Source organism: Aquarana catesbeiana, linkage group LG04 (assembly GCF_042186555.1).
Source record: "Aquarana catesbeiana isolate 2022-GZ linkage group LG04, ASM4218655v1, whole genome shotgun sequence".
NCBI classification, from domain to species: Eukaryota; Metazoa; Chordata; class Amphibia; order Anura; family Ranidae; genus Aquarana; species Aquarana catesbeiana.
The window spans coordinates 22,387,993-22,415,267 of record NC_133327.1 but is presented as its reverse complement, the minus strand read 5'-3'; the positions used below and the strand labels follow the sequence as shown (position 1 = coordinate 22,415,267).

The window sequence follows — 27,275 nt, the reverse complement described above, 5'->3', positions numbered from 1 at the left end:
ATAAAATTCAATAATCAGAAATAAAACAATTGAGATCAAATTCCATGTTATGCCCTGATGGCGCCAATGTACGAAGCTCATAGATCCAGCGAGATTCTCACTGACTAAGTTTTATTACTTTGTTATCACCCCTCCAATGGGGTTTATATCTATCAATTCCCCATACTTTCAGAGAAGAGGGGTCTCTATTATGGAACTGGTTGTAATGTCTAGACAGGCTATGTTTTGGGTAGCCATTCTTTATGCTTGGGGTATGTTCCCTAAGTCTCTTCCAGAGTTCCCTTTTGGTTCGTCCAACATATTGGATCTGGCATGGACGTTCCAGAAGGTACACCACCCCTTCTGTCCGGCAAGATATAAATTCTTTTATCTCATACTCCCTATCAGTGACGGTGGATTTAAAACTAGATTTTTTCTTCTTTATTTCATCTGTATGTCTACATGTGTAACATGTCTTGCAGGGATAGAACCCTTTACCATCAAAGAAGGAAAACTTTTTTTGGGGAAGGGGATCTAGTACATTCTTTGCAATAAGATCCCTTAAAGTCGGCGCTCTTCGATACGTGAATTTAGGCTTTTCTGGTAGTATCGTTCCTAGATGCCGATCAGCTTTCACAATGTTCCAGTATTTCTTGAGTATTTTTTCTATTTGTTTATGCTGCATACTATAATCCATCACTAGTGGTACAGTATTTAGGGATTCATTATTTCTAGTTAAATCTTCGATCAGTTTGCTTCTATCCAAGGACCCTACATCTTTAATCTTTTCCTTAATAAAGCTAGATCGATATCCCTTTTGAATGAATCTTTCTCCAATAAATTCTGCTTGTTTTATAAACACTTCCTGCTTTGTACAGTTCCTTTTCAACCTGATAAATTGGCCTTTAGGTATATTGTTTAGCCAGGGGGCATGATGGCAGCTGTCCAATGGGAGATAACTGTTCCTATCAACCTGTTTAAAAAATGTTTGTGTAACCAATTTTCCATCTTCTTTTAAAATTTCCAGAACCAGAAACTGTATCTTCTCATTATTAATCTCCCATGTAAGGCTGATGTTCTTATTGTTTACATTCAAATTGAAGCAAAAATCCATCAAGCTTTCTCTGTCCCCAGCCCAGATAACAATAATGTCATCAATAAATCTTTTAAAAAGGAGGAGTTGCTGTGGCTTATTTTTATATAGAGCTTCCTCTTCCCACTCAGCCATGTAGAGATTAGCTACACTAGGTGCGTATTTCGCGCCCATTGCTATTGCACAGATCTGTTTGTAAAAATTACTCTCATACCAGAAATAGTTGTGATCCAGACTATATCTCAAACAATCACACAGGAACTTCCGCTGCACCGCCTTCAGATCACTAAATTCCTTCAGGGCCCATTTGATTGCTTGTATTGCCTCTTCATGATTTATTATGGTATAGAGCGATGCCACATCAGCCGTTGCAAGATATACTGGTCTATCACCGAATGTGATAGTATCAAGTAACTGTATCAGATGTTTTGTGTCTCTTAAATAAGACTTTGTTTTCCTTACTAGTGGCTGTAGGAACCAATCAATATATTCCCCTATTCTTGCTCCAACCGAGTTAATCAAAATTAACTATCGGTTTTCCTGGTGGTTTCTCTTTATTTTTATGGATCTTAGGGAGATTATATATTACTGGAATACGGCATCTATGCGGCTGAAGGTATTTTGCCTCTTTTTTGTTGAATAAGCCTTTTCATTTCCCTCTTTCCACTAGATAGGCCAAATCATCTTTATATCTTACTATTGGGTTACCAGGCAATTTCTGATAAGTACTAACATCAGGCTTGAATGGAGGAGAAGATTTGGATGCCGCACACTGGATATAGTCAAAAAACTTCACTTTAAAGTGAAGTTTTTTGACTACATCCAGTGTGCGGCATCCAAATCTTCTCCTCCATTCAAGCCTGCTTTGCCTAGCATTCAGCCAGCACCTGGAGCTCTTCTGCTCTGAAACTTCTACTTACACCTGGGTCAGTGTCAGCCTGAGCGGTGGAAACACTTTCTTTGCTTGTCTGCATCTAAGTACTAACATCACTCAATTGTCTGTTTAATTCTTCCTGATAGTCCTTCTTTGATTGGATCACTATTGCTCCACCTTTATCAGCCTGTCTTACCACAATATCTTTCCTCTCTTCAAGTTTCTTAATGCCATTCTTGATATCTCCAGGGTCATTGATCTTTTTAATCTTGAGGTCCTGCAAATCTTTTAAAACCATTCTTCGAAACACCTCAATATGTCCCTCTGTTCCCAATGGGGGATTAAATAATGATTTGTTCTTCAAATCACTGAACTTGATCTCGCTTTCCACAGTATTGTTCCTTAATGTGTTCTCTCCTGGTTTGCTCATCATATATTTCTTAATATGAAGACTTCTAACAAATTTATTGATGTCTACATATACATTAAATCTATTCAAGTTTTTTTTGGTGCAAATTTAAGGCCTTTATCTAATACTCTAATTTCATCATTCGTTAATTCCACTCCACTAATATTTACTATCCCTTTTCCTATTGATCTCTTTTTCTTCTGTTTTGTTCCTGCTCTGCATCCAAGCCTTGTTTTACCTTTCTTCCAGATGGTTTTTCTGACCCTCTTCTCAGAGATCTGCTTGATCTCTCCTCCCGATCTCTCTGTTGATCCCAGTGTCTTTCTTCCCTTCTTATTTCTTTCCTCAATGTACGATCTGGGCTCCTCTTGACAGATCTTCGTGATCCATTGTCCATCTGGTGACGCCTGGGAGACCCCCGACGTCTCATCTCTAAAAAATGTCTCTGAGTTCTATCACGTCCCCCATATTGATAATTCGGTGTTCTTCCCCTTTCATAGTAGTCTCCAGGGGTCCATCCTCCTTCATCAAGCCTTCTCAGATATTCATATCGATTATGTATTGGAATATTATACTGGTTTTCATATGGCGTTTGTTCTCGTCTTCCATCATAATAATATGGTCTGGTGTCTCTATTCTTATTCTCATATCTATTGCTCTCATAGTTTCTCCAAGGTGGTGTTAGTGGCTCTCTCCTATCAGGTACCTGTTGGAAGGATCTCGCAGAATTGTAGAATTTGTTATTGTTATGCCAACTATTTTTCCAAAAGGGCTATTTCCAATTGTTGTTTCCATTCCATCCTTGTCTCTGGTTTGGGGTATTATAGTTGTTAGGATTTTCTCCTGGGCCTCTGGTAGGTGGGTTTTTCACTTTATCTGTGGTTGCCATGATTTTGTCATCTTTTTCCGGGGTTGTACTGGTGGAGTTTATTACAGATTCCTGTAATTTGTTCTGCCATTTAAATACTAAATCATCCTCATAATCTTTCAAATCTCTTTGGTATTTCCTCCTTTTCCTTGCTGCAGTCTCATTATCTTTTTGTTCCATATCTCTCTGTAGCTGTTTAGCATCTAATTCAGGGAGTTCTTTTGAGATTTCTACAATTGCTTTTAATTCTGCAATATTTTTGTCTAATAGTTTCATTTTTCCATTGTTTCCTTTTAATTAGCAAATCAAGTAATTTCAGACCTTTATCATTAAAGAATTGGAACCACTCATTAGTGGATTCCTTATCCAGCAATCCATCATTGATGGGAACATCCCATCTCAATCTTCTTGGTAATAATCTATCTTTTATGTACTTTTCATGTGTGACTATATCCCACCATGAGTTAAGGAACAATACTGTGGAAAGCGAGATCAAGTTCAGTGATTTGAAGAACAAATCATTATTTAATCCCCCATTGGGGACAGAGGGACATATTGAGGTGTTTTTGAAGAATGGTTTTAAAAGATTTGCAGGACCTCAAGATTAAAAAGATCAATGGCGCTGGAGATATCAAGAATGGCATTAAGAAACTTGAAGAGAGGAAAGATATTGTGGTAAGACAGGCTGATAAAGGTGGAGCAATAGTGATCCAATCAAAGAAGGACTATCAGGAAGAATTAAACAGACAGTACTTATCGGAAATTGCCTGGTAACCCAATAGTAAGATATAAAGATGATTTGGCCTATCTAGTGGAAAGAGGGAAATGAAAAAGGCTTATTAAACAAAAAAGAAGCAAAATACCTTCAGCCGCGTGGATGCCGTATTCCAGTAATATATACTCTCCCTAAGATCCATAAAAATAAAGAGAAACCACCAGGAAGACTGATAGTAAATGGGATTAACTCGGTTGGAGCAAGAATAGGGGAATATATTGATTGGTTCCTGTTGTGGAATCTCATATCACCCTTGTCACCAGTGCTATCTAACATCTACATCCGCCCGCTTCTCAATATCATCAGGAAAACGGACCTCTGCTTCCACTCATATGCAGACGACACCCAACTCTACTTTCGCATTAATGGACAGAAAGATCATCATCAGCAACTACAGAAATGCCTCACTTTAATCAATGACTGGATGACCGCCAGCTCCCTCAAACTTAACGAATCAAAAACAGAACTTCTTCTCCTGCAAGCCAACAAAAATTCCAAAATTGAGACTCCGTGGACACCACCCTCCATCCTCGGACAGACCATCTCCCCCAGCACCAAAGTCAAGAGTCTCGGAGTCATCTTTGACTCAGGAATGACAATGGATGCACAAATAGGATCGGTGGTGAGCGGATCTCACCACCTCCTCCGCCTGCTTCGCAGACTCATCCCCTTCATCCCAGAAGAGGACAAAGCGGCAGTTGTGGGAACGATCATCAATTCCCGACTCGACTACGCAAATTCCCTCTACGTAGGTCTACCCCAATACCAGCTTGCGCGCTTGCAACTCATGCAGAACACGGCGGCAAGGCTGTTAACAGGGAAAAAGCCCTGGGAATCCATCTCCCCATCCCTAAAAAGCCTACATTGGCTAACGGTGAAGAATCGGATCACATTCAAGACCCTCTGCCTCACCCATAAATGCATACAAGGAAACGCTCCGCAATATCTCCGGGAAAAAATAAAACACTACACACCGAATCGCAGTCTTCGATCAGCTAACCAAAACCTCCTCCTCATTCCCAAATACCGCTACAAAGCAAAGGGAGAACGTAGATTTGCAGTCCAAGGACCTCGACTATGGAATGCTCTCCCAACCAACCTCCGCATGGAAGAAAACCACCAGGCCTTCAGGAAAAAACTAAAGACCTTCCTTTTCTAGAAGCTGGCTACAGAGAATACATCTAGCGCCTTGAGGCGATTCAGTTCGCAATTTGTAGCGCTTTACAAATTATTCATTCATTCATTCATTCAATGTATTTCATATTGTATATATTGATTTGCATATATTTTATTGATAATTATTATTATTATTATTATTTATATTATTATATAGTAGTGGTTTTATCAATATTATTATTCAATAAGTAAAGCAACAATTATTAATCTTTAATAATGTATACTGTGTTTTCCAGATTTAGAAAGTCTTCATTTTTAAGTGTTGAACTTTAAATGACCTCTGCTTTATGACAAGTACTTGTAAACAGGTGTTCTCGAAAATGTATTAAGATAGTCTACTGGATGAAAGTTCATTAGAATAGATTCAAGTTATGTAGAATTGTCTCAGACAGATAAGAAAACAGGTGGTTAAAATAATTAGGTGGAATACAGGAAAGTTATGTACAGAACATTAATTAAGTTTGACAGGGTCAAACAAAGGTCTGCTTGTGCCCTCATTAAAACTGTTAAAATACATGCATATAGTGAAACATTAAAAACATCTGGTGGGGTTATTGAAAGTTAATTGTCTCAAAGTTGTAAATCTGCAAATCCTTGAAGCTAGTTAAATCTTATCAAGATAAGGAGAGTTTGATAACACAGCTGGGTGCCAGACTGTCTCTATACAGGTGTTTTTAATTGGACAAAAACAGTTATAAATCACTTTAATGAACATATAGGAATTTTGGGAATAATTAAGTTTATCTGGTTGTAGAACAGGTGTCAGATTTATGGTTGGTTACTTTGACGTAGATCTTAGCGACCAATCATATGTAAGAGATATGTTAAGATAAGACTTGTAAAAGGGTATATAAATGCAAGCTCTACAATTGTTAGACGGACAAGTCAGATAGGAGCTCATAAGGCTGAACTCTATGTATGCTGCCCTATTGCACGGGTCATAGAGGTCAGAACCAATGGGCAAGTATCTGTCCTAACTTGTCCCCTCGGACAAGTCAGATAGGAGCTCATAAGGCTGAACTCTATGTATGCTGCCCTATTGCACAGGTCATAGAGGTCAGAACCAATGGGCAAGTATCTGTCCTAACTTGTCCCCTCGGACAAGTCAGATAGGAGCTCATAAGGCTGAACTCTATGTATGCTGCCCTATTGCACGGGTCATAGAGGTCAGAACCAATGGGCAAGTATCTGTCCTAACTTGTCCCCTCGGACAAGTCAGATAGGAGCTCATAAGGCTGAACTCTGTGTATGCTGCCCTATTGTACGGGTCATAGAGGTCAGAACCAATGGGCAAGTATCTGTCCATAACTTGTCTCCTCGTACGAGTCAGAGAAGACTTCTTAACTTGTTCCAGAATGTGGTCTCAGGTGAATTTCCCTCAAGAACTTGGTCGAGCTGGAACCCAGAACTCTGTGAGGGGACCAGACCACCGGAAGATCGGCTTGTCCCTATCAGGTGAGAGGTTCCCAAGAATTGGCAGTAAAGACCCATTCTGGTTCAAGGTGAGAACAATTCACAATTGTTTAAATTTGGTTAGAGGATAAGAATATTTATATCTAATATGCATGCATTGTAAGAAACTGTATAAATTAGACCTGTATATTGTAATATTTTGAACATAAACCTGTATGTTATCAGCTGTTAATAAACCTGCATTGTTTAAGTTCTGCCTGGTTCGATACTTTACTATTCTACTTCATTCCTACAGCCACTAGTAAGGAAAACAAAGTCTTATTTAAGAGACACAAAACATCTGATACAGTTACTTGATACTATCACATTTGGTGATAGACCAGTATATCTTGCAACGGCCGATGTGGCATCGCTCTATACCATAATTAATCATGAAGAGGCAATGCAAGCAACCAAATGGGCCCTGAAGGAATTTAGTGAACTGAAGGTGGTGCAGAGGAAGTTCCTGTGTGATTGTTTGAGATATAGTCTGGATCACAACTATTTCTGGTATGAGAGTGACTTTTACAAACAGATCTGTGGAATAGCAATGGGCGCGAAATACGCACCTAGTGTATCTAATCTCTACATGGCTGAGTGGGAAGAGGAAGCTCTATATAAAAATAAGCCACAGCAACTCCTCCTTTTTAAAAGATTTATTGATGACATTATCGTTATCTGGGCTGGGGACAGAGAAAGCTTGATGAATTTTTGCTTCAATTTGAATGTAAACAATAAGAACATCAGCCTTAAATGGGAGATTAATAATGAGAAGATACAGTTTCTGGTTCTGGAAATTTTAAAAGAAGATGGAAAATTGGTTACACAAACATTTTTTAAACAGGTTGATAGGAACAGTTATCTCCCATTGGACAGCTGCCATCATGCCCCCTGGCTAAACAATATACCTAAAGGCCAATTTATCAGGTTGAAAAGGAACTGTACAAAGCAGGAAGTTTTATAAAACAAGCAGAATTTATTGGAGAAAGATTCATTCAAAAGGGATATCGATCTAGCTTTATTAACCGCTAAGCCACCGCCCACCGTCATATGACGGCTGGACGAGGCTTCTGTTGTTCTGGGAGGACGTCATATGACGTCCTCGCCCTCCCGAGCCACTAGGGGGCGCGCGCGTCACTCGGGACCCGGTGCGCGTGCCCGGCGGCCGCGATGTCCGCCGGGCACCCGCGATTGCCGGGTAACAGAGCAGGAGCGTGGATCTGTGCATGTAAACACAGATCCACGTCCTGTCAGAGAGGAGAGGAGACCGATGGCGTGTCCCTTGTACATAGGGACAGCGATCGGTCACCTCCCCCAGTCAGTCCCCTCCCCCCACAGTTAGAATCACCTCCTTAGGTCATACATTAACCCCTTGAGCGCCCCCTAGTGTTAACCCCTTCCCTGCCAGTCACATTTACACAGTAATCAATGCAATTTTATAGCATTGATCGCTGTATAAATGTGAATGGTCCCAAAAATGTGTCAAAAGTGTCCTATATGTCCGCCGCAATATTGTAGTCACAATAAAAATTGCAGATCGCCGCCATTACTAGTAAAAAATAAATAAATAATAAAAATGCTATAAATCTATCCCCTATTTTGTAGACGCTATAACTTTTGCGCAAACCAATCAATATACGCTTATCGCAATTTTTTTTTACCAAAAATATGTAGAAGAATACGTATCGGCCTAAACTGAGGAAAAAATTTGTTAAAAAAAAAAAATTGGATATTTATTATAGCAAAAAGTAAAAAATATTGTGTTTTTTCAAAATTGTCGCTCTTCTTTTGTTTATAGCGCAATAAATAAAAACCGCAGAGGTGATCAAATACCACCAAAAGAAAGCTCTATTTGTGGGGAAAAAAAATGATAAAAATTTAATTAAGGTGCAGTGTAACATGACCGCGCAATTGTCATTCAAAGTGCGACAGCGCTGAAAACTGAAAAATGGCTTGGGCAGGAAGGGGGTGTAAGTGCCCTGTATTGAGGTGGTTAAGGAAAGGATTAAAGATGTAGGGTCCTTGGATAGAAGCAAACTGAACGAAGATTCAACTAGAAATAATGAATCCCTAAATACTGTACCACTAGTGATGGATTATAGTATGCAGCATAAACAAATAGAAAAAATATTCAAGAAATACTGGAACATTGTAAAAGCTGATCGGCATCTAGGAACGATACTATCAGAAAAGCCTAAATTCACGTATCGAAGAGCGCCGACTTTAAGGGATCTTATTGCAAAGAATGTACTAGATCCCCTTCCCCCAAAAAAGTTTTCCTTCTTTGATGGTAAAGGGTTCTATCCCTGCAAGACATGTTACACGTGTAGACATACAGATGAGATAAAGAAGAAAAATTCTAGTTTTCAATCCACCGTCACTGATAGGGAGTATGAGATAAAAGAATTTATATCTTGCCGGACAGAAGGGGTGGTGTACCTTCTGGAATGTCCATACCAGATCCAATATGTTGGACGAACCAAAAGGGAACTCTGGAAGAGACTTAGGGAACATACCCAAAACATAAAGAATGGCTACCCAAAACATAGCCTGTCTAGACATTACGACCAGTTCCATAATGGAGACCCCTCTTCTCTGAAAGTATGGGGAATTGATAGATATAAACCCCATTGGAGGGGTGATAACAAAGTAATAAAACTTAATCAGTCAGAATCTCGCTGGATCTATGAGCTTCGTACATTGGCGCCATCAGGGCATAACTTGGAATTTGATCTCAATTGTTTTATTTCTGATTATTGAATTTTATTGTGTTACTTTAATTCCACCTTTTTTCACTATTACCAATTTTCTTACCTTCTCCCGTTATATGGAAATTGTCAGTATCATGATCTTTTTCTGTCAATTAATGAACATATTATATACTAGTTTGTCATAGATGATATATGAGTTACCATTACTAGACTCTATGACATATTAGTTTGATTTGAATCTCAATGCACCTGGCTCTTATGAATTTTTAAGTTAAGTGATTCCAATTGATTGGCTTATCTTTAGTAACCTAAAATAGGAATATTTATTTTGTCCACTAGATGGCAGTTTTAATGCCAAGAGTAAGAAATGTATTTATGTGGTTGTCTGCAATATTTAGCTGCCCACTAGAGGGTGTGTGCCTATTTAATTACTTATTTATTCTTTTCGATTTTTATTATATTATTATTTAGAAATTGTTCTTATTAAATGAAATAGCCTTTACTGTTTTTAAATGTAAAGTCATTATCTGATATCTTTATGCTGCTTTATGCTGAGTGTCATTTACTATTATGCTGAGTATATGGCAACAGGGGTTACCATGATAACCTTCCTGCTATATTAGTCATCCCCGCCATACCCATCTCTATACCCTTTGAAAAAGTGACGTGACAGTCATGCAACGCGTCAGGGAAGAGAGGCGGGTCACCTGGTAGCTTCCCGATCACGGCCGGGTTCGGGAAGCAGCTGTGTCACTAGCAGATGACATGCTTGCTTTTACTACTCCAATGTAAGTGGATATTTTTAATAAATATATTGGTTTTAAACTACTTCACTATGGAGTGCGTCCTCCCCTTTCTTACATGATCTACATTGTCTAACTGGGGCATCCTGAGAGCGGAGGATTTAGACAGGAAACCCCTAAGGGAACTACCGTTAAGGAGATCGTGGAGCAGATGGGATTGCTATTATTTATTTTTAAGGCTGTTATCGCTCAGCCCTGAGGTGAGAGGCTGGGGGAACTACATCTGTATCTACCTTATCTACACATATGATTGATTGCTGGCACTGGGAGTCTTTGATAAACTAATTTTTCACTCGTTTTAATTGTCACAATCTGGATTGCATTGTCTATGGGACCTCTTTTTTATGACACTTTAGTTTCACCATTTGAAGCACATACATTGGTTTTTAATTTTTAATTTAATTCATCTATTTGCACATTTGTGAAGTGCTGCATATTTATTTATTTGAATAATTTTTTCCTGGATATTTATGTTGCACAGTTTGCACTTTACCGTTTATTATTTATTTACCTATTTTTGGGTTTATATATTAGCTCGGTTCATGTTATTTATTTATTTACACAATTGTGTCATGAATTATGGGTAGGCACTTTATTAATTTAAAGGGGTTTTAGAAATAATTTTATATCAGAAGTTTTTCTCCCGGATAAAGTTTACTCTCCCTTTGTGAGGCTCCATTAATGATCGTTTCTGGGAGTGGGTTATTTTGGATCCATTTATTGAAGTAACTTTGATTTGTTTTTATCCATAGTTACCCAATGTGATGGAAGAGTGATGATTTTTAGACATAAGTATTTATTGGACTGTCCGGTTTTGAATTTTCAGTTATACCTAGTTGTTTTACACCTTTAATTGATTTGATTGAGCACCACTTTATTTATTTCCTTGTTAGATCTCCTTTACTGGTGTGGGAACACCCTTATGGTGGCAGCTTTATCAGTTTACCCCCCTTTTTTTGCTCTGAATATTGGTCTGAGGTTTGTGGTTTGCGCATTAGTACTCGTTATTATTTGATATTTAAAGGAATATTTCACTTTTTTTTTCACTTTAAGCATCATTAAAATCACTGCTCCCGAAAAAACTGCCATTTTTAAAACTTTTTTTGCATTGATACATGTCCCCTGGGGCAGGACCCGGGCCCCCAAACCCTTTTTAGGACAATAACTTGCATATTAGCCTTTAAAATTAGCACTTTTGATTTTGAACGTTCGAGTCCCATAGACATCAATGGGGTTCTAAAGATCGCGCAAACTTTCGGTCCGTTCGCTGGTTCTGGTGCGAACCGAACCGGGGGGGTGTTCGGCTCATCCCTAATCTTGATGTATATGAATTAGGGCTGCAACTGACGATTGTTTTCATAGTCGATTGGTTGGCCGATTTTTGTTTTGATTGATCAGTGAATCGGTTAATGGCCTTGGAAGAAAGTGTGGTGTATGATTTGGTTGGTGTGTAAAGTTTAGGACGGGGGCAATTTATTCTTGAGTGTCTCTAGTCAGGGGTGAGTGTAAATAACCAACTATATGGTTAGGGAGCAGGGTGTTTGGTCCACTCTGGGAGTGGCAGACAGAAGAGATATACTGTGTGTACTGTTGGAGGAGATGTACTGTGTGGACTATTAGAGGAGAGATACGCTGTTTATGCTGTTGGAGGATGTATGCTGTGTGTACTGTTGGGGGGGGGTGAGTCTGGTGGATATCATCAGACTCAGAGATCAAATGTTTTTATTTAAAAAACAATGTGCTCCTTCAAAAAAAACTTCATTTTAAGAACGTTTGTTCGATTTTCTAACCGTTGGTGGGGTCAAGCTGACGTTCATTTTCGGCCACAGTGACAGGAAAATTTGGAAATAATAGCAAACTTCTTGGTCAAAGAAAGTTTCAGACAGTGTATGTGGTTCTCATTCAGAAATTACATTGATTTTAAAAACAGAATGTAAAAAACAAGTTAAAATTTCAAACATTCTTTCATTCATGAATGTACAAAGATTTTTCGCCTGAATATTCTCGTCTGAAAATTGATCAGTGTGGCCAGCATAAGGCTCAGTACACACCTATGCAGTTTGCTTTTGATCTGTTTCTGCAGTGATTTTTGCTGTGCGTTTTGATTTTTGCGCACGTGATTTTGCTGCGATTTGCGTTTTTGCATTTTTTCTGGCCAATTTGGTGTTGGGCAGATAAAATAAAAACAAAACAGGAATTGCTGCAAAAATTACATGCTTTTCTGCAGCTTCTCCATTGAAGTATATTGAACCAAAGAAGCACTGTTTTGCGTTAAAAAAAATCCCTGACCTTTTCCAAATATGCTGCGGCTGAAAAAAGCCTAGATGTGAACGTGTCTCATGGGAAGCCATGTAGGTGAACTCTGGTGCGTCTCTGCCAGAGGCACCAGAGGGCACATAGATGTGGACCAGGTCTAAGACGTTTATTAACATAGTGGGGTTGAGAAGGTTGGGGTTGGCCCTTTGTGGTACGGGGAGGAGCGGATAGTCGCTACTGTAAGGGGTTCATTTTTACTGTAGAACGGTGAAGGTAATATTTGCAGTGGCGATTGTTTGCTCTTTTTGTACTATAGAGGGCTAATTTTGTTTTTTTAACCCCATTGTGTTACTGGCCGATTGATCGATTGTGAAAATAGTAATTGATTAGTTTCATAATCGATTAGTTGTCGATTAGTCGATTAGTGGTTTCAGCCCTAGTATGAATCTGTCTCTTTGTAAACTACTAACTAGGGATTGTGAGCTTCGTAATTAGACCTGTAAACACTGGTTATATTGTAACTGCTACAAATCATATTGAAATTAAGTGTGCCTCAGTTGACTGCCTCCTGTACTTTAAGCACTCATAGGGTTCTGCTTATTCAAGTTTGTGCTAATCATTCTTGAGATTACAGAAGTACCCTGTTTCCCCTAAAATAAGACCTAGCTTGATTGTTGGTGATGGCTGCAATATAAGCCCTACCCTCCAAATAAGCCCTACCCTGTTTCAACGAAAGTAAGCCCTACCCTGAAAATAAGACCTACAAAGACTTTAACTAGGGCTTATTTGGGGGGTAGGGCTTATATTGAAGCCATCGCCGACAGTCACGCTAGGTCTTATTTTAGGGGAAACAGGGTAATAGCCCTTCTTTAAGCATTTCTTTTAAAATACTTCAGAAATGTTCACGGGGGGGGCTTGAACTATTATAGTTGGGAAAATCTCCAGGCTAATTTTTTGAAGGACTATAGTCAGGACAGGGAATTGTTCTGACAAGTAGTGAAAAAAAGCAGCAATGATGACAGGGGCGGTACCTGTCAACCCAATTCTTGGACAGAGAGTAGCTACCTCTGGAGTAAAGGCAACCTGTAAAAAGGTTGGGGAATCAGTTTAAGGTCTATTGTAAATATGGGCCTTGGGTGGTATCTTCAAGATTGTGATTGCTGGACTGGAAAGAGGTATTCTAAGAGAGGTATTTTCAAGCCAAAAGCTTGGGAAAGAAATACTTGGAGTGCATGGATGGTAGAATAAAAAACACACCAAATGATGCTGAGGTGTAGGGACAAGCAGGGACAGCCACTAGACCAACATTCCCAGAGTAGTGAAAGTGATGAACAGGGGGACGATGAGGAATTTTCAGGATTGGGCCCTTATACAATTGTCCAGTCCTTATTGGTAAGATACTCAGAAGCTGATAGGAATTGTCAACTATCAGCAGATGACAAAACTTTAAGCCATTTTTTTTAGAATACTTCTGAAAAGTCCACAGGGGAGATTGAACTATTATAGTTTGGAAAATCTCCAGGCTGACTTGAAGGACTATCGTCATGAATAGGGATGAGCCGAACACCCCCCGGTTCGGTTCGCACCAGAACCCGCGAACGGACCGAAAGTTCGCACGAACGTTAGAACCCCATTGACGTCTATAGGACTCGAACGTTCGAAATCAAAAGTGCTCATTTTAAAGGCTAATTTGCATGGTATTGTCCTAAAAAGGGTTTGGGGACCCGGGTCCTACCCCAGGGGACATGTATCAATGCAAAAAAAACTTTTAAAAACGGCCGTTTTTTCGGGAGCAGTGATTTTAATGATGCTTAAAGTAAAAAAAAAAAAAAGTGAAATATTCCTTTAAATATCGTACCTGGGGGGTGTCTATAGTATGCCTGTAAAGTGACGCGTGTTTCCCATGTTTAGAACAGTCCCTGCACCAAATGTCATTTTTAAAGGAAAAAATCTCATTTAAAACTGCTTGCGGGTTTAATGTCATGTCGGGTCATGGCAATATGGATGAAAATCAGTGAGACAAACGGCATGGGTACCCCCCAGTCCATTACCAGGCCCTTTGGGTCTTGTATGGATATTAAGGGGAACCCCGCACCCAAATTAAAATAAGGAAAGGTGTGGGGCCACCAGGCCCCATATACTCTGAACAGCAGTATACAGGCGGTGCAAACAAGACAGGGACTGTAGGTTTGTTGTTAAGTAGAATCTGTTTGTAATTTTGAACATTTTTAACGTGTTTAGCTCCAGCCAAAAAATCTTTTCTAAGCTTTTTGGAAAACATAGGGAAGGGTTATCACCCCTGTGACATTTGTTTTGCTGTCTTTCCTCCTCTTCAGAAGATTTCACCTCACTTTTTTGTCCCAATGAAAAATGTTTTTTGAAAATTTGGGTTTTTTTGTGGAACAAGGATTGGAAAGCATCAGTGGAAAGGAGAAATTGTTTTCCCATATTAACTCTTACAGGAGAGAATTTCCCTTCCTAGGGGTAGATTTCATCTCACTTCCTGTTGTCTCCTTCCGTTTGCAAGTAGGAGTCGTTTGTAAGTTAGATGTTTGAAAGTAGGGTCCTGCCCTATATACTCAGCAGAAATTTGGGCCTTAGGTGTTGCTGTGGCCACAACACTGTAAGCCCTCACAGGGCCCTGCTGTGAAATATTAGATCAAGAATTGTAATTACATGCCCCTGTTGAACAGGAGCTGAAAAATTAGGCCTTAGGCACTGGTGCTGGTGCCACAACACTGCAACCCCTCACAGACACTCTAGTTGGAACGCAGGAACGAGCCCTGCTGCAAAGTATTGCTTCAAAAATTGTAATTACACGCCCCTGTTAGACAGGGGCAGAAAAATTGGGCCTTAGGCACTGGTTCTGGTGCCACAACACTGCAACCCCTCACAGACACTCTAGTTGGAACGCAGGAACGAGCCCTGCTGCAAAGTATTGCATCAAAAATTGTAATTACACGCCCCTGTTAGACAGGGGCAGAAAAATTGGGCCTTAGGCACTGGTGCTGGTGCCACAACACTGCAACCCCTCACAGACACTCTAGTTGGAACGCAGGAACGAGCCCTGCTGCAAAGTATTGCATCAAAAATTGTAATTACACGCCCCTGTTAGACAGGGGCAGAAAAATTGGGCCTTAGGCACTGGTGCTGGTGCCACAACACTGCAACCCCTCACAGACACTCTAGTTGGAATGCAGGAACGAGCCCTGCTGCAAAGCATTACATCAAAAATTGTAATTACACGCCCCTGTTAAACAGGGGCTGAAAAATTGTGCCTTAGGCACTGGTGGTGGCGCCCAGAACCAAAAATGTTCTTACAAGCTATCAGCGTGATGATTGAGGAGGAAGAGGATAATTACTCAGGGATAGTCACTCAGCATCAGCATAGGCAGTCTTTGAAGGGATCTGAGATTTCAAAAAAAATTATTCGGTTACATCAGCATCAGGTGCTTGGTAGCTGGTGGTGATCCAAGACTCATTCATTTTTATGAAGGTCAGCCGATCGACCGAGTCGGTGGACAGACGCACCCTGTGATCGGTTACCACGCCTCCAGCAGCACTGAATGTGCGTTCCGAAAGAACGCTGGATGCAGGACAGGCCAGTAGCTCAATTGCATACTGTGCAAGCTCTGGCCAGTGATCCATCCTCAAGACCCAGTAACCCAGAGGATTTTCGGTGGGAAAGGTGTCCAAGTCTGATCTTGCCCCTAGGTATTCCTGCACCATGTAAAACAGACGCTGGCGATGGTTGCTGGAACCGATCATACCTTGGGGCTGCGGACCAAAAAATTGTCTGAACGCATCGGTCAGACGGCCACCTTCTCCACTGCTCCTTCTTTGACTGACCGAAGCCTCAGCAACACGTTGTCCAGAAACAGGAGTTTGTAACCTCCCAGTCTCTGGGAACGTGTTGCACAGACCTTTCTGCAAGGCCTCCCGAAGATGTTTCATCCTCTGCTCCCTCTGCGATGGCAAGATAAGGTCCGCAACCTTACCCTTGTAACGTGGATCAAGGAGGGTTGCCAGCCAGTATTGGTCCTTCTCCTTGATACCACGAATACGAGGATCCTTACGCAGGCTTTGCAGGATCAGGGAGGCCATGCAGCGTAGGTTTGCTGAGGCATTCGGTCCGGAGTCCTCTGGGTCACTAAGAACGACATGGTCCGCAGCCACCTCCTCCCAGCCACGTACAAGTCCATGTGTTTCTTGGGACTGATCCCTTAAAGACTGCTGCTGATGCTGAGTGCCAGGCTCCACCTCCATACTGACACAATCTTCCTCCTCCTCCTCCTCCTCTTCCTCCTCGTCCTCTTCCTGTGTGATCGGCGGGCACGCAGGAACACTGTCTGGATAAAGGGGGCCTTGAGAGCTAAGGAAGTCCTCCTCTTCCTGCCTCTGTTCTGCCTCCAGTGCCCTGTCCATTATTCCACGCAGCGTGTGCTCCAACAGGTGGACAAGGGGGACAGTGTCACTGATGCATGCACTGTCACTGCTCACCATCCTCGTGGCCTCCTCGAATGGTGACAGGACAGTGCATGCATCCCTGATCATGGCCCACTGGCGTGGGGAAAAAAAAACAAGCTCCCCTGACCCTGTCCTGGTGCCATAGTCGCACAGGTACTCATTGATGGCCCTCTGCTGCGTGTGCAGCCGCTGCAGCATGGCCAACGTTGAGTTCCACCTGGTGGGCATGTCACAGATTAGGCGGTTCTTGGGCAGGTTAAACTCCTTTTGGAGGTCCGTCAGCCGAGCACTGGCATTATATGACCGGCGGAAATGCACACAGACTTTCCTGGCCTGCCTCAGGACATCCTGTAAGCCCGGGTACCTGCCCAAGAACTGCTGCACCACCAAGTTAAGGACGTGAGCCAAACAGGGCACATGGGTCATTTGTCCCTGTCGGAGGGCAGAGAGGAGGTTGGTGCCATTGTCGCAAACCACCATTCCTGCCTTAAGTTGGCGTGGCGTCAACCACCTCTGAACCTGCCCCTGCAGAGCTGACAGAACCTCTGCCCCAGTGTGGCTCCTGTCCCCCAAGCACACCAGCTCAAGCACCGCATGGCATCTTTTGGCCTGCGTACTTGCGTAGCCCCTTGAATGCCTACGGAGCACCGCTGGTTCCGAGGAAGAGGCCATGGAGGAAGAAGAAGAGGAGGGGGTGGAGGAGAGAGGTGTGTCACAATCAGCATTTTGGAGGCGTGGTGGCGGAACAACCTCCAACACTACTGCACCTTGTCCTGCATCCTTCCCAGCTGCCAGCAGAGTCACCCAATGCGCCGTGAAACTTAGGTAACGTCCCTGTCCATGCCTGCTGGACCATGAGTCAGCGGTAATATGCACCTTACCGCTGACCGCCCTGTCCAGCGAGGCATGGACATTGCCTTCCACATGCCGGTAGAGAGCCGGAATCGCCTTCCGTGAGAAAAAGTGGCGTTTGGGTACCTGCCACTGAGGAACCGCACATTCCACAAACTCACGGAAGGGGGCAGAGTCTACCAACTGAAAAGGCAGCAGTTGAAGTGCTAGCAATTTTGCCAAGCTAGCATTCAACCGCTGGGCATGTGGATGGCTGGGAGCAAACTTCTTTCGGCGGTGCAGCAGCTGGGGCAGGGAAATTTGCCTGGTACAATCTGACGTCGGTGTACCAAAAGCAGATTGCCCACAAGTACTTGGCTGTGACACACCTAATTCTACACCTTCATTCCTCTCACTGCAGGTCTCAGAGAGGACTGAAGGTCTAGTGGGGTTGGAAATCTCAGCTGATGAGGAGCAAGGAGAGATCCTCTTTGTTCTTTGGTGTGGGTCTTTTAGATACGCGAGATACGCTTGAGACATATGTTGCAAATAGCAGCGGTGCGATCTGATGCACTCGTCTCAAAAAAGGCCCACACCAAAGAACTTTTTGAATAACGCGCAGAGACTGCAGCGCCCTGCACATGTGGAGCTTTGGGGTGTGATGCAGTCAATGTGCTGCCCTTAGGCTGGCCCCTGGAGGGCATCCTGCCTCGTTGGTGATGTGCCGCCGCCTCCTCCTCCTCCTCTCTCCTATCAGGCACCCACGTTGAGTCAGTGACCTCATCATCCCCTCCCTCCTCATCACTGGAGCAAACCTGGCAGTATGCTGCAGCAGGGGGAGCATGACTGCCAGATTGCTGTCCTTCTTGGGCACCCCCTCTGTCCGTGCTCATGTTACTGCCTTCATCGAGCTCAGTATCGTCATCAGAGCCTTCCAAACGCTGGGCATCCTCCTGGAGCATGAACCCAACACTGTGGTCAAACAGTTCGAGGGAATCCTCATGAGGACATGGTGGAGCTAGGGAAGGAGTCACTGATGACATTGAGCTGAGGGAAGAGGCCGCTGCTTTGCCAGACAAAGCACCCTGGGCATGGGTGAGAGAGGATGAGGAGGATGAGGACGGCTTGGTCATCCACTCGACCAAGTCTTCCGCATGTTGCGGCTCAACACGGCCAGCTGCCGAAAAAAAGGCCAAGCGTGTCCCATGGCCACGTGCTGATGAGGATGCACCGTCTCCACGACCAGCACTAGACACAGAGCCTGCTTGCCCTCTCTTATTGGCTTGTGACTGTCTGCCTCTCCTTCTTGGCCTTCCAGACATACTAATGGCCTGTAGCTGCACTAAGCTGGGATAGAACACCTGTAATTTTCTTCAGGTAGCTTTATATACTGTAACCAGACAAGCCTGCCTGTCAGTAGGAAGATAACAGGAACGGATCTAGCTGAACACTGTGAGCAGGACGCACTGTACTAAACGTAAATAGTCTAGCTGCCTGACCGTGGTACTAATAGGATCAAATAGAACACCTGTAATTTTCTTCAGGTAGCTTTATATACTGTAACCAGACAAGCCTGCCTGTCAGTAGGAAGATAACAGGAACGGATCTAGCTGTACACTGTGAGCAGGACGCACTGTACTAAATGTAAATAGTCTAGCTGCCTGACCGTGGTACTAATAGGATCAAATAGAACACCTGTAATTTTCTTCAGGTAGCTTTATATACTGTAACCAGACAAGCCTGCCTGTCAGTAGGAAGATAACAGGAACGGATCTAGCTGAACACTGTGAGCAGGACGCACTGCACTAAATGTAAATAGTCTAGAAGATAACAGGAACGGATCTAGCTGAACACTGTGAGCAGGACGCACTGCACTAAATGTAAATAGCAGGAACAGCTCTAGCTGAACACTGTGAGCAGGACGCACTGCACTAAATGTAAATAGCAGGAACGGATCTAGCTGAACACTGTGAGCAGGACGCACTGCACTAAATGTAAATAGCAGGAACGGATCTAGCTGAACACTGTGAGCAGGACGCACTGCACTAAATGTAAATAGTCTAGAAGATAACAGGAACGGATCTAGCTGAACACTGTGAGCAGGACGCACTGCACTAAATGTAAATAGCAGGAACGGCTCTAGCTGAACACTGTGAGCAGGACGCACTGCACTAAATGTAAATAGCAGGAACTGATCTAGCTGAACACTGTGAGCAGGACGCACTGCACTAAATGTAAATAACAGGAACGGATCTAGCTGAACACTGTGAGCAGGACGCACTGCACTAAATGTAAATAGCAGGAACGGATCTAGCTGAACACTGTGAGCAGGACGCACTGCACTAAATGTAAATAGCAGGAACGGATCTAGCTGAACACTGTGAGCAGGACGCACTGCACTAAATGTAAATAGCAGGAACGGATCTAGCTGAACACTGTGAGCAGGACGCACTGCACTAAATGTAAATAGCAGGAACGGATCTAGCTGAACACTGTGAGCAGGACGCACTGCACTAAATGTAAATAACAGGAACGGATCTAGCTGAACACTGTGAGCAGGACGCACTGCACTAAATGTAAATAGCAGGAACGGATCTAGCTGAACACTGTGAGCAGGACGCACTGCACTAAATGTAAATAGCAGGAACGGATCTAGCTGAACACTGTGAGCAGGACGCACTGCACTAAATGTAAATTGCAGGAACGGATCTAGCTGAACACTGTGAGCAGGACGCACTGCACTAAATGTAAATAGTCTAGAAGATAACAGGAACGGATCTAGCTGAACACTGTGAGCAGGACGCACTGCACTAAATGTAAATAGCAGGAACGGATCTAGCTGAACACTGTGAGCAGGACGCACTGCATTAAATGTAAATAGTCTAGATAGAAGATAACAGGAACGGATCTAGCTAAACTGAATACAGTGTATATATATATATGCAACACCTGTGATGCATATATATACACAATACACTGTAAGTGCAGCTAACTGACTGACTGTTCTGCCTAATCTATCTAACTCAAATCAAATGACACTGTCTCTCTCTCTCTCTATCTCTCAGCACACCGGAACACACACTACACAGGGCCACCGTGCAGGCGGCCTTATATAGTGTGGGGTGTGTACTAAATCCCCTGAGCCATAATTGGCCAAAGCCACCCTGGCTTTGGCCAATTACAGCTCTCTCTACTGACGGCGCTGTGATTGGCCAAGCATGCGGGTCATAGTGCATGCTTGGCCAATCATCAGCCAGCAATGCACTGCGATGCCGCAGTGAATTATGGGCCGTGACGCGCCACACGAATTTGGCGCGAACGGCCCATATCGTTCGCAATTCGACGAACGATCGAACAGCCGATGTTTGAGTCGAACATGGGTTCGACTCGAACATGAAGCTCATCCCTAGTCACGAACAGAGAAAATATTGTTCTGACAAGTAGTGAAAAGCAGCAACGGTGACGGGGCGGTACCTGTCAACCCAATCACGGTCGCTACCTCTGGAGGATCAAGCTATAAAAGGTTGAGAAATCAGGGCAGGGTCCAAGTGTCTGTAAGGATGGGTTAAATACGGGCCCTAGGATATTCGTGATTGGGATTGTTGGACGAGAAAGAGGTTTTCTAAGAAGGGTTGATCTTAAAGTATGGGAAGATCTGTACCGTGCTCACCACACAAAGATGACATGGCCATATGACTTCAGTTGCCCAGTCAGATAGAGGCAGTGCAATGGATTTGGGTATGTCTGAATTCAGGGGGACATCCTCAACACCTAAGGTATGTACCAACAATGTTCCCTCCCTGGTGTTTCTGCAAGAATAAATCCCTGGAAGGTAAGAGTTTTTTTTTTTTTAAATTGCCCCCATACAGGCGGAGAAGGTGCTAATGAAAGGGGATAGATTTCTGAAAGAATTTCAACCTTACCAAACAGATGTTATGGTTTTAAGAAGAAGTACAGGTTAGTATAGAAAACATGCTGATATGTGTGATGTCTAGAGGTCATCTTTGACCTAGCTAATTGTGTGAACGTGTGTGTGGAATATGCAATATATGTCGTGTGACGTTTGTCTCAGCTGCTGACAGCCCACCCAAATGACCCCCCCTTCTTTCTCACCAGATCTGTGAGAGTGTAAAGCGAACTGTATTGACATGCAAATTACCTGAGCCAAGATAATTATCTGTAATAGTGAGTTGAAATGTGTATTTACTAAAATGTATTTGTTTTCCAGAGAGACAGTTCTGCAAGAGGTTTTGTGGTGAGGTATTATGATTTGTTGATAAATGGTAGCGCTAAAAGGTTTATACATGAATACATTTTTTTGGGGGAAATTATTGGTATACCATAAAACAAAAATCCACGTGGTATTATTAAGTAATACATATTAATAATAAGTTGTGCTCAACAATTTGTGGTATTTTGAAAAAAAAAGGTGCACTGTTTATGTAATGTAATGTAATGTATATTTGTTTCATATGCTGATGTCTTGTTACAGGTATATAACCATTGGTTTTTTGTTTCTAGGTGAAAAATGGAATGTTTATTACTAAATTTTATTGATGTTTTATTCCCCAGATTCGATGATTGGGTTTAAAGGGTAAAGGTCTGATGTTACTTTGGGTAGACTTGTGTTTAAGACTGCTTAATTCCCCCCTGCGGTTATTGTAATTAGTTACACACCCAGCCAGTGCTTGACTATAGGATTCGTCAACTTACGGTCTTTAACTTATAATAACAACACAACGCTGTGTGACATGGGTTTAAATGGCCACAACAGGCCTTTTATTAAACAAACTAATAACAACAAACAGAACAATTTAACACCAGGAGGGGGTCTTTGGGTGTCCTTAAATCACATTTTGATTATTACCAACTATGTCCTCAGCTGTGCCCCATCCGGCTCGAAAACGTTGCGACTTCCACATTTTACTTTCCCCCATGGGACCTAGGTCCTGGGAGAACCACCAACAACCAACCAGGTGGGAGCGCCATACCCTGGATGGGCTCCAATACTTCTACAATCCGTTTAATCCTTGACCCCCCAAAGACCCCCTGACCCACCACACGAGCCTGAGTGACACCTTACTCAAGCGAGTCCCTCCACACCTGAAGAGCCCTCTGAACCCCTTCTTGTAATCCCAAAAAAAAAGAAAACTGTTCCCACGGCATTCAAATGCACTCCATCATCCCTCCAATATCAAATAGACAGGTCCTCCCGGTCCCGATGGCGAACCACCAAGCCCCCTAGACAAGACAAAAAGTGTCCTATCTCCCTGTTGGCTTTGATCCTGGCCTTATTCAAGCGCTCAACAGAGCGAGCATGATGCCAATTGTGTCGTGCCACTATGTCCGACCACACTATGACAATACCAGCGGATCAAGCGGAAAATGTCAAATTTAACATCCCGGACAATGTCCCTAAAGGCCCGAACCCCCATGTCATTCCCTCCCACGGAGAGCACCAGAACATCAGGAGGCCTATCAACTCTGGAATAATAATGAAAGTCAGGAAGAACCACATCATGCCTCTAATTCCCGGCCATTTGCAGACCGCTTCACTTCGGGGAACGCCGAGTTGTCTCCCTTCGGGCCGTGCATCCGCTCTGATCACCCCCCAAAAGACGTAAGAGTCTCCCAAAATCCACACCAGGCCCTGAGGAAAACGTGCAATAAGACAAACCAAAGGAAAAAAATAGAGCCAAACAAACAAAAGACCAGAAAAACAATGAAATATCAATGAACAACATTATTGCATGTGCGGGCGGACATAAATTTTAAAACAGTCAGACTCCCACCTTCCTATACGTTTCACTTACTTTTGATTCAATCCCCAGCGAGCCGCCTCAGTAGTTGCCCCCACTCTGAAGGAATGAGTATTAAATTGAGAAGCTGTCCTGCCAACCGCAACCAAACAGCGTTTAAAAATCACCACAAACTGAAAACGCGACAGGGATGAACCATCCACATGCCGCAAAAATCCCTTGCACACCCTTTCCGAATCTGCGCAAAACGCTGTATAGTGAGCACCGGACACACCGTCTCTGGAAGCACCTTTAACAACGTCACCTCAACACCCTTGCCCAGCTGATCAGTTTTCGATCTGCTGATATGAAGCTGGACACTGTCTGCAGCGATCTGTACATCTGAAAACATCAACCCACCCGTACCACGTTTGTTTTTACTCACTAACTCCCCAATCCGCAGGGTCCCAAAAAAGGCCAAAGAAAAAGCCGCCGTAAACAGTTGTACTTCATAAAGTGAGGAACAAACCCTGGGCAAGATTCCTACTAGGTCCTGAAGCAGCCCAAAGGACACCGAGTGCCTGGTATCTTGTACCACACGTCCGCGCCAAAATCCTTTCATGGCCTGTCGCACCATGAAATCTTTCTTAACGTCATGCAGGCCTTCTAGCTTGAAAAGGAAAGCTAGAGCAGCCAACCTCCGGTTCATTTTGGATACGGACTCGCCCACGGAAAACTGGGTCCCAATCATATACAACAGCAGGGAAAGTCTGTCCCGATCCGAAGAACAACCCCCAATGGAACTTACCAATTCGTACCAGTCCCGCCAAACAGACGAGTAGGCCGCCCATGTACCCTCACTCACCGAGCGCTGCACTAGGGAACCAGCTATTCCAATGCCAGTCTCCACAGATGCTCAGGACAAGGAACTGACCTCTGCTCCGCTGCCGGCGCCAGCTTCCGGAACCTGTCCCACTGAAAACGAGACAAGGCATCAGCAATGGAATTCTCTACTTCCGGTACATGTACAGCTTTCACAAAACAGTTCAAACTTAAACAACGAAGAACAAGAAAACACAATAAGCGCACTACCGGTGGAGATGAACCGGACAGACTAGACACAACCGCAACCACCCCCATGTTATCGCAATGAAAGCAAACCAGACGATTTTGAAATCGAGCCCCCCAAATATCTACAGCCACCACGATCGGGAAAAGCTCCAATAACATCAAATTGCTCAAGAATCCCGCGGCACGCCATTCCTCTGGCCATGCCTCCACGCAGCATGCCCCTTGACAATAAGCCCCGAAACCCAAGCTGCCAGCAGCATCGGTATACAGATCAAATTCAAAGGCCAACACCACCGGTGCCATCCACAAGGACCTCCCGTTATAAGAGGCCAGAAACTCATCCCACACCCGCAGATCAGCCTTGTGTTCGCCCGAAAGCCGAATGTAATGATGCGGCAATCGCACCCCAGAAGTAGCGGCACTAAGGCGACGGCAAAAAATGCGCCCCATAGGCATGATGCAGCAGGCGAAATTAAGTTTCCCCAACAAAGATTACAACTGTTTCAGCCTAATTGTCTTTGCCTGCAGGGCTGCACCAACCATCAATCGCAGGTCCTCCAATTTTGCAATCAGCAAGCGGCACTCCATCGCCTGCGTGTCAATGATGATGCCCAGGAATTGAATCTCAGTGGAAGGACCTTCCGTTTTTTCCGGCGCAAGAGGAATCCCAAAACGCCGAGCGATGCCTTCCAGGGTCCGTAACAGGACCGAACAAGCCGGAGACTTCGGGGGGGCGATACAAAGAAAATCGTAAAGGTAATGCAGAACCGACCGCACTTGCGATTCCTCCCGTACAACCCACTCAACAAAAGTACTAAAAGTCTCAAAATAGGAACAGGAAATAGAGCAACCCATGGGAAGACAACAGTCAACAAAAAACTGCCCACCCCAAAAACAACCCAGCAACAGGTTGGCTTTCCGGATGAACCAGCAACAGACGAAAAGCGGATTCCATATCCGTCTTCGCCAACAATGCCTCCTGTCTATACCGCTGAACCCAACTGATGGCCGCATCGAAAGACGTATATGACACAGAAGTTAAATAAGGCTCAATCGCATCATTCACCAAAGCTCCTTTTGGATACGACAAATGATGTATAAGCCGGAATTTGTGGGGTTCTTTTTTAGAAACCACCCCCAAAGGTGACACATGCAACAAAGGTATGGGTGGTTGATCGAAGGGGCTGGCCATCCTGCCCATGTCAACCTCCTTAGCCAATTTCTCTGTCACAACCTGAGGAAACCGAAAAGTAGATTTTAAATTCTTGGGCACAGATGGCCCAGTCAAAGGTAACGAACAGGGAATTCGAAAGCCATTGGCAAAGCCATCGGCAAGGAAAACCGCCGCTGCTCTCCTGGGATACCTATTTAGGTACGGTAGCATCTCGGACAGGTTTACCGGAGTCCTCCCTTTTTGAAGCTGAATCACCTGATTGGTGCTTCCCCTTTTTAAAACACTTGCCATAACTGTGGGAGCCCCCGCATCCGGAGCACTCATGGCGGAAACGACAGGCTGCGCCAAAATGGCACATTTCTTCGTTGAACTGCCAACAGTAGTTTTTTCGGTGTGTGGCCGACTGTCCAGCGACACCTGAACCGCCGCCCACCCCCCTTGAAAGGGCTGTCCCGAAGCCCGTGCCTGCACCATGAGCTTCATCCAAAGCCCAATATCCTTATGGTCCCAGTGTAGCTGAGGCCTAACGGCTTTCCGCTGATGAAACTGTTCGTCATAGTGAAGCCACGCCAATCCCCCATATACCTTATAGGCTTCCCCAATAGCTTCTAAGTAGAAAAAAAGCAGAGAACAATTCTCCGCTTCCTTTTCACCGATGACGCTTGCCAATATAGCAAAGGCCTGCAGCTAGTTGAAAAAATTCCTAGGGATAAGCCGCCAGCGATGCCTCTCCTCCTCCTCCTTCTTACTCTCGTTCGCCTTCCCTTTGTAAACTTCTTTAAAGGCTAGAGGGAGAATATCTCCACGTATTCTCCATGCCAAATCTTTTCCCTGATTTCGGGCTTAAGATGCACCCCCAACGGACCTTCGAAGCATACATAGACCTCGCCTTGCGCCTTATCCGCCAAACGAACCCCATCATCTCCAGACTCCTTAGCCTTACGCGACTCCGAGCCGCTGGCCTTCACCATCTGGGAAGCAGACTCGACTACCGCCGGGGATAACGCAACCTCGGTACCCACTGCTGCGTCCTTCTGCCCCAGCCCTTCACACTGTGATGCTGTGCCCGCTGCCGTCGGCAGCGCAGAACGAGGTATGATGGAGACATCAGGGCCTAAACATCAGATGTGGCCACGGCAGGGACCCATGGCCCAGTATGCCCAGGCGGAGCACAGCGGTCCAATAAATCACGAAAACCCGCAAAAAATTCAGCCAAGCCCAACACACCCCCAGAGTCCCTTACTGGCAGACCTACCGTAACCCCGCCCTGGGACCCACCCTGCTCACCAGCACCAATCCCAACACCCTGAGCTAAAGAGGCAGATACAGAATGTGACTTACCAGGCTGCCTACGTGCCGAATCTCGAGCAGCCGCACTTCCGGATCCCAGCTGGCTCTGAAGAGCAGGGCGCACGGCCGTTGACTGCCCATCACCGTCATCACTGGATACCTCGCCGGATTCGTCGGAAGACTCACAGAAAGAAGTTGCTGCAGGTGTCCTTCCCGCTGAAGACTCAGGCTCAGCGTGCCCCAGCATATTTTCATCCACCTCAGGCACAATCGGAAAGCTGCGGGGTCCCCGTGCACCCCCAACTGTG

The 27,275-nt window shown here is 44.0% G+C and overlaps 1 protein-coding gene across 1 annotated transcript in view; it reads left to right on the top strand.

Annotated features, from left to right (window-relative positions):
* The first annotated feature begins 10,168 nt into the window (after window positions 1-10,168).
* LOC141139095 (alpha-1,4-N-acetylglucosaminyltransferase-like) overlaps window positions 10,169-27,275 on the top strand; it is a 284,028-nt gene continuing 266,921 nt past the window's right edge. Inside the window, exon 1 of the mRNA XM_073624906.1 lies at window positions 10,169-10,340. The gene's annotated coding sequence lies outside the window, so the exon portion shown is untranslated. The remainder of the gene's footprint in view (window positions 10,341-27,275) is intronic.